Genomic DNA, 8,721 nt, shown 5'->3' on the forward strand with positions numbered 1-8,721 from the left:
GTTTTTTTATCAGGGTCTGTTTCTCTGTCTTCACATTTGGGCTGCCTCTCTGTGTTCGTTTCTATGTATTAGATGGGTATGCAAAGATACCTATGTCAGACAGTGCCTGTGCCTGGCCGTGGTCAATCTGTTTGGAGCTATCAGTGATTCACAGCTTGTGGCTCCCTCTGCTGGGCTTGGGTATGTGCAGAAAGAACCAGGCTGTGCACCAAGGCTGGCTTTTACCAGCACTGGGCCTGGGACAGAGCCAGCTAAAGTCTCAAAGCTCTCAGCATTCTGCCTTTGGCTGAAGATTTTCTGTTAAGCTTAATCACCAAAAGTGCCTTCATCTGCACTCCTCAGCAGCCTGGCTTAAGCTCCATAAGGTAGGATGAGAGGGATGCCTGCAGGTGTAGCTATTGCTTGCCCTCGGGCTGATGCTGCTTGAAGGGGAGTGCTCTGCCAGAGAAAGATGGCTTCTGCAGTATGGGGGTGACAGAGCAGGGATCTTGGTGGCTGACCCTTCAGCTCTGTCTCCCCAGAGGCACCAGCCCCAGACTCTCCTCACATGTCTCTAGTCTACTCTGCCCTCCCTCTGCTGGAGCCCAAGGTAAGAGGCTGTGAATAAAATTTTGTTCATTGGCCCTTCAGTAGTCTCTCTGACTCTCTAGCCATCTCCCCCTGGTGGACAGAAACCCTGCTGCTTTTTACATTGGATGTTATTTGGGTTCTTTTCCTGGTTCTGGTGCTGTAGTCTGGTGCTGGCTTGGGGTTTAGACCTCACACTTCTCAGGGGTCACTCCTGGGCCACTGGAATGTCCCTCTGAAACTTCAGCTGCTGCCAGTGGAAGCCCAGCCAGTCCTCTCACACCTCTTCCACACTCTCTACCAGTCATATTGTGGTGAAGTGGTTTCTTCTGTCCATGGTTGTAAGGCTTCTCTCCAGCTAATGTTCTGTTGGTTACTCAGGGTGATTTTTCTTTAATTTAGTTGTAATTCAAGTTTTGTCCTGGGAGGAGATTAGAGTAGCTTCCACCTGTTCCACCACCACCTTGGATCCCCAGACATTGTAGTTACCATCTCTAGCAGTTCAATTTGGCTCTTTTTATATCTTCCCTGTCTCTATTCAACTTTTTAAACATATTAAATACAGTTGTAATAACAGTTTTTATGACTTTTTTTGCTAATTCTAACACATTTATCCTCTTCACCTTGGGTCATGTTTTCCTGTCTTTTTGCATGCCTGGTATTATCTTATTGGATACTAGCTATTATGACTTGTATCTCATTGCATATGAGATATTTTTGTATCCCTATAATATAAATTTTTGTCCTGGGATGCAGTTAAATTACCTGGAAACTATTTGACCCTTTCAAGACCTAGTCTTCATAATTTGTTAAGAAGATCTAAAACAGTGCTCAGCTTATTTCCCTCAAATGAAAGAAGGCCCTTCTGAGTACTCAATCCAATTTCCTGGAATCCTGAGGTTTTCTAATCAGGCTGGTTGGGAATAGGCTCTATCCTGGCTCTGTGTACATGCTAAAGCACAGTTGCTTTTGATCCTTTAGAGTGGTACTTTCTCCAACATCAGCTAGTTTTTTTTTTTTTTCACAGTTATTATTTAGTACTCAGCAAGTAGTATTGAGGAACTCTCTGTAGATATCTAGAGTTCTCTCTCTACACAACCATGTCCTCTCTGCTACTCTGTTCTGAGAATTATAATCTCTTTCCATATTATCAGCTCTATCTCCTCAACTCAAGGAGTCTGTCAGATTCTGCCTGGGTCTCCCCTTCCTGTACCATGACCTGGAAGACCTTTCAAGGTAGGAAACTGGGGCAATCATAGGGCTAACTTTATTTATTTTCTATATTTCAGAGATTACTACTTTTTATTTCACAATGTCCAGTGTCTTGGAAAATTTTTAAAAAATATTTTCATCTATTTTTGGTCATTTCATATAAAATCTCATTTATTTTACTCATCTTAACCAGAAGCAGAAGTCCATTTTTAAGGAAAGCTCTTCTAAAGCTTCTTCATTAATACAGCCAGAGTTCTTACTCTTAAGTTAATTCCAAATAGTTCACCTAACTTCAAACCCCATGCATCCATGGGCTACATTCAGAACACATACATAATACAGGTCCTCTGCCTGAAAACAAAACAAAACAAAACAAAAGGTGTGGCTTACCACTTATACTTCATGCTGACAGACACTGTGTCTCTTCAGATTGCCAAACTCAAGTCTCCTTTTACTGCAGCCTCTTACAATTTTCTCAGAATGAGTTTTGGTATATACTCCTAAAAGCACTGTATCATAGTAATTCAGAGTTTGACAGTTCTCCCTTGATTTTCCTAGTTTCCTTCCTTTAACATTGGTCATAGTTAGAAAAGATTCCACTGGGTACAGGCATAATGTAGGTATCCTAAACTTCCCTGTGGCTACTTCAACACTACTCAGTATAAAGGGAAACATGATAGAGAGAAAGTTGAAAGGAAAAACTATAGTCAGCTAATTTAAAATATTTTACTTAAAAAAATTTTTGTTTATTTACATTTTTTATGAGAAAGAAGGGAAGGGAAGGAGAAAGAGAGGAAGAGAAGCATCAACACATGATTGCCTCTCATGCACCCCCCACAGGAGACCTGTCCCACAACCCAGGCACGTACCCCACCTGGGAATTGAACCAGCTACCCTTGGGTTCACAGGCAAGCACTCAATCCACTAAGCCACACCAGCCATGGCAAAATATTTTACTTTTGAAAAATTTACAAACACATACAATGTTGTGAACAGCAAGTGTCAGGGCCATTTCCAGGGTCTTGTATAAATAAGGGCCCCTGAAGCTTTAAGGTCTATCAGTTACATGGTAAATATGCCCCTACATATATCATTTTGACATTGTGCCTTAGTCCATATGTTGGAATCTGCCTTTTGGTGTTCGTCCCTGTCTCTACAGTGACTCCTTGCTAAACAACTAAATGATCACTACTTTTGAACTTCATCTGGGTTGGTTTTGACCACTCAATTACCTGATTTTCAAAACACAGAACTTTTCTATATTCTTACCCTGGCCTTCACCAACTGCTACTGTAAAGACCAGCACTAGCTCTTGTTCAACCTTAATGCTTATACCCTGGCCAAACTCTGACCAACTCTTCAACTTATCTACACAGCTATTAAAAAGACAAAATCGAATGGCTATAGTTTATAGAAATAAGTGTCATACAATTTACTAGGAGGTGGAAAAAAGGCTGATCTGATCTTGATTAAGTTTTGAAAACTAATGTACAAATATGAGATGACCTAAGATAATTTTAAGGAAAAATCATATATGTTCATAAAAATACTTGTCACTAACCACCCATCCTCACAGTGGATATGGTGGACAAGTGTGGAGCTTGGCTCTTGAGAGTATGGTAGGATAAATTTAAACAAAAAGTATTAGAAGTAAATAATGAGGTAAAAAAACAACAGAATGGACCAATGTGAATGATATGACAAGGGTAATAAATGAAGGATACTTTGTAATGCTTTGTAAATCAACTTAGGGCAGCAGTGGTGGCAGTGTTTAACACACCTTCAAGAATGTAACCAATGTTTATAGCAGCACAATTTACAATAGCCAAGTGCTGGAGGCAACCTAAGTGCCCATCAGTATATGAATGGATCAAAAAAACTATAGTATTGCCCTGGCTGGTGTGGCTCAGTGGTTGAGTGCTGGCCTGTGAATCAAAGGGCCGCCTGTTTGATTCCCAGTCTAGGGCACATGTCTGGGCTGCAGGCCAGGTGACCAGTAGGGAGCGTGCACGAGGCAACCACACATTGATTTTTTTCTCTCTCTTTCCCTTCCCCTCTCTAAAAAATAAAATAAATAAAATCTTAAAAAAACAGTGGTATATTTATACAATAGAATACTATGCAACAGAAAGAAAGAAGGAGCTCCTACCCTCAGCGACAGCATGGACAGAACTGGAGAGCATTATGTTAAGTGAAATAAGCTAGGTGGTGAAAGACAAATACCATATGATCTCACATATAAGTGGAACCTAATCAACGAAACAAACTAGGAAGAAAAATATAAGCAGAGACATTGAAATTAAGAACAAACGGACAGCAACTAGAGGGTAGGTGGGAGGGAATAATGGGGGGCAAGGGTGAAGTGTTTTCAGGAACAACTATAAAGGATACATGGCCAAAACCAAGAGGGGTAGAATCAGGGGAAGGAGGTGGGGATGGCTGGGGTAGGGGGAGGGGGGGGGAAGGCAGGCAACTGTACTTGAGCAACAGTAAAATAAAAAAATAACCTAAAATTGTTCCTTCCACCTGTTGAGAAGGAGAGAGCTAAGACTGATTTGCATAATAACAAGGAGAACAGAATGACCCAAACCAAAATTCCAGGTGTGCCTTTTCCACCATAACTCAGATGTCCAAAAAAAAGAGGAGCCTATCCTATATTAACTTTTGTCACTTTCTTGATATTCACCAATCTGTTCTTTTGTAGCATCTAGTAAAATGTTAAACCTATTCAGTGAATTTTTCACTTCAGAGTTTATTTTCCCATAATGGGAATAGTTCCCTTTGTAACTTTTTTGTTATTAATTTTTATTGAATCTTAGACATCATGGATATTACATTGTTGAGAATACAGATTTTGTTACGTTCCTGCAGAATGTTGAAGTTTATCCTGGCAGGAATTTAAGTTACTTGTAGATCATCTCGACCCTTTCAATGCTTATTTTCTGTATTTGTTCAAGTGGGTCTAGCATAACCTCTAAACTAGTACTAACTGAATCCGCTACTCTTGCATGAACTTTTAATTCTTACCTGAATGTTCCAGACGTTCAGTGTGGTCTGTCCAATTTGACTGGCCAGAATTAAAATGTCTTCTAGCCAGTGTCAGTTCTGGGAATTATTCAGATTATAGCTCCCCAGTAGTTTTTCCTTGCCTGACTTTGTGAGGTTGCACCATATACACATGCAGTTTTATATTCAGCAAAAGACTCAAGGAGATACTAAGCAGCTTCCTGGGGCTTTTTCTCTATATAGCTCCCTCTTCTCTGGTATTCTTTCCCATAAATTTTAGCTGTTTAGCCTTGATTAACTCTAATATTTATCTTCTTAACTCAGCAAGACTGCTGTGCTCTACCTGAGGTTCCCCTACCTGAACCAATGGTCTGGATAGTACATCCAGTCAGAAAACTGAGGAAATTACAGGACTACTTTATTTCCAGGATAAATCCCAAGGTCCTATCTAGAGAATCATAATTCTTCACTTTTTGTTGCCCAATATTTGACTACAGTTGTTTCATACATGAGGAGGGACTGCCCCAAAACTTGAATTTATTTATAACAAATTGTGTATTTATTCTTACATGTTTAAAGCTCATTCACTTCAGTCACTTTCTGTTTGGTGCAATATTCCTATCAAGATGTTTTTTCCACTGCTCAAAACAATTTTTGAACTCATTGATTTTGATGCCTTTTAGTGCCACTGCCATTTTTTGTTTCACCTCTTTCACATTGGCAAAACATTTCCTTTTGAGGCCTTTTATCATCTGGGGTGGCAAAAAAAGTCACTTGGGGCAAGATTGGGTGGAACGCAGTGATCACGCCTTTTTTGGTTAAAAACTACTGAACACTCAGGGCAGTGTGGGCAGGTGTGCTCCTAAATCACCCATCATGAAATGGGAAAATGTATTAGAATTCTTGAAAAATTTTCACGGAAGCTGAAAGCACCCTCTCCAAACAATGCCAGCTGGTACACTGATACAGATGGGTTCCTAGAATACTCACCTAGCAGGAGAAGCCAGTACTACAAGGGTCCTGCCCTCCAGAAGATAATTCTGCTTTTTTATGCACCTCCTCTTATTTTGTCCACTTTTGTAGTTATTTATGTAGAGTCACCTTCAGAATTCATGACCCACAATTTTTATTCAATGTCTTCTATATGCCCACCTTTACTAAATCCCAAGTGATATATGGAGGAGAAATAAAACAGCAACCCTGACTTCAAGAAGCTCACAAAGAAGCTAAAGGGAGAAGATTGGAGAGGTACGAAGTCACTCTTCCCTTTACTCGCAAAATCCCCTTGGGCTGTCTTTGTGCCTGGCCATCACCTATTCATCTATCTGAAAGACTACTTCCTGCATGTGGTCATTCCTTAAGGTAGAACCAATGATGCTCTACTTTGAACCTAATTGTATCTTACATATATTCTATCTTTGCTCTTCAAAAATCTTTTTGTATTTCTTTGTTTATATATTTGCCTCCTTCTCTGAACAGTGAGCTCCTTTAAGACAAGGGTCATGTCTTCCTCCCAGCACTTAGAAGAGTAACTAACATGGAGTAAATAAAGATGCAAGGCAATCAGCATTATTTGACTTAAGGAATTAATGAGTAAATGTTTGTATATGAACTAACTAAGGCACAGTTAATTGATAAACAGAGTGGTACTCATATTTATACAATAATGTTGAACAAAAATAGATCATGGAACATTATGAAAATCTATAAAGGCTTTGAAAATGAAACAATCTTGAATTTGATGTACTAGGTAGAATGTTGTCCCCACCCCAACCCCACACAAAGATGTCCATGCCCTAATCCTTTGAATCTGTGAATACCTTACCTTACATAGCTAAAGAGGTTTTGCATATGTAGATATGATAAAATTAAGGACCATGGGATTATCCTGGATTATTAGGGTAGGTCCAATGCAATCACAAGGGGAAGGGGAAGTTCTAGAAGCTGGAGAAAGCAAGAAATTGGATGCTCTACTTAGAGCATCCAAAAGGAACACAATCCTGCCAACACCTTGATTTTATACCAATGAGACCCGTTTTGGACTTCTGACCTTCAGAACTCTAAGATAGTAAATTCGTGTTGTTTTAACCCACCAGGTTACTCTTAATTTGTAATAAAAGCAATAGAAAATCAATACAGTTGGGTATAGAGGGGTGGGCTGAAATTGTCTAGGTCTAAAAAATGAATCTGGGCCGATATAAGAATTAGAGACATTTGATGAAGATTCGTGAGATTATTACAGCAAGGACTGGCAAGTGAAATGAAACTTCTGGATAACTAGAATATGTAAACTGATCTCCAAAAATCATGCAGAAGTCAGACATTGGCTTTGTCATACTTAAAATGCAGACACAGAGACTGCAATTTCCATGTCTTGAAATTTTACAGATGGCAAGAATAAATACTTTACTTCATTCTCTCTTTGTGGGTGTTTTGTGAATTCATTTACAAAGATGATTTTCCTTGCAACCAATCTTCACAAAGAAGTGGTCTTATGGAATATTCATTCATGTGCCTATTCATTCTCTGCCAAAATATTGTTGAGCTACTAATGTTTTCACTACTGTAGACATGGTCCATGACCTCTAGGAAATAGTCTAGTATAAAGGACACATAATGTTGATATAAGTGGGGCATGGTTCTTTGTCTCTTCAATTCTCTTCATTTTTCCTCCTTACTTCTAGTGGAGGAAGAGAATTTAGCATAATGATGCATCAAATTCTTGCCATCAAGAATAGTTCAATATTAGCAAGAAGCACAGATAGTTCAATATTAGCATGGCTTCCCTAGGCTAAAGGCTCTGAAAGACCCAAGCCTGTTCCTAAAGGAGATTTTAAGGAGCTGTTAGATGGAAGGACCCACCATCACTTCTCTGTAATGAAGAATTCCTGGCTTTTACCATGTGGAAAGGTTCAGACTATTAAAAAGCCTGCAGGATGGAACTGGGACAATTGGAAGGAAAAGAGGGAGATCAGGGACTCCCATCAGAAATGGACTTTGATTGAGCTGAAAGGAAAATGCATGGGTACCATCTTCTGCAATCTGAGTATGCTTATGATAGGCTACTTCTTAGAAATTAGCTCTCATTGCAAATCATCACAGGAAGTTACTTAAAGCAAAATGTGCCAAGTGTAATGAGTGACATAGTGACTTGAGGTTTCACCTTCATGTGATCAGAGAAGTACAGTACCAAACGTGTTTTCCAACCCTCTAAATCTCTGTCCACTAAGAGCTCAGAACCTGAAATTCTACCATTGATACCTAATGCATTTTTCTTAAACATTGCTTTCTTTCCACATTATCAATCTGAGAGAGCATGGCTCCTTAGTCTTAAAAAGTTGGTAAGATAACAGATGAGACTGGTAGTAAGATGGAAGATGAAACTCTTTGTATTTGAAAAGGCTCTGCTGTTCATTGGTTACAGATATCTCAGTCTTTATTGCTGATGATGTGGTGTTTGCTCTTCATAATTCCCTGAATATGAAGCAGAATGCACGTGAAAATGTAATGCTTTGTTCTAGATTCTACATTCTGGACAATGGAGAGATTGTTGCTAAGGCTTTGGCTTAGTTGAAAATAAATCTTGCCCTGGCTGGCATAGCTCAGTGGATTGAATGCAGGCTGCGAACCAAAGCATCGCAGGTTCGATTCCCAGTCAGGGCACATGCCTGGGTTGCAGGCTATGGCCCCCAGCAACCACACATTGATCTCTCTCTCTCTCTCTCTCTCTCTCTCAAAATCAATAAATAAAATCTCTAAAAAAAGAAAAAGAAAAGAAATCTCACTTCTATGGACTCTACTGTTTTAAGTGGTGCAGGATTTTCATTGTGTATGTTTAAAAGAACAGAGCCCTGAATAAAGCTAGTTACTCAGAAAAAGTGTGGCTATGACATGTATAAAATTGTTAAAGACAGAACAGCTTTTAGTGTCTACCAA

Source organism: Phyllostomus discolor, chromosome X (genome assembly GCF_004126475.2).
Source record: "Phyllostomus discolor isolate MPI-MPIP mPhyDis1 chromosome X, mPhyDis1.pri.v3, whole genome shotgun sequence".
NCBI classification, from domain to species: domain Eukaryota; kingdom Metazoa; phylum Chordata; class Mammalia; order Chiroptera; family Phyllostomidae; genus Phyllostomus; species Phyllostomus discolor.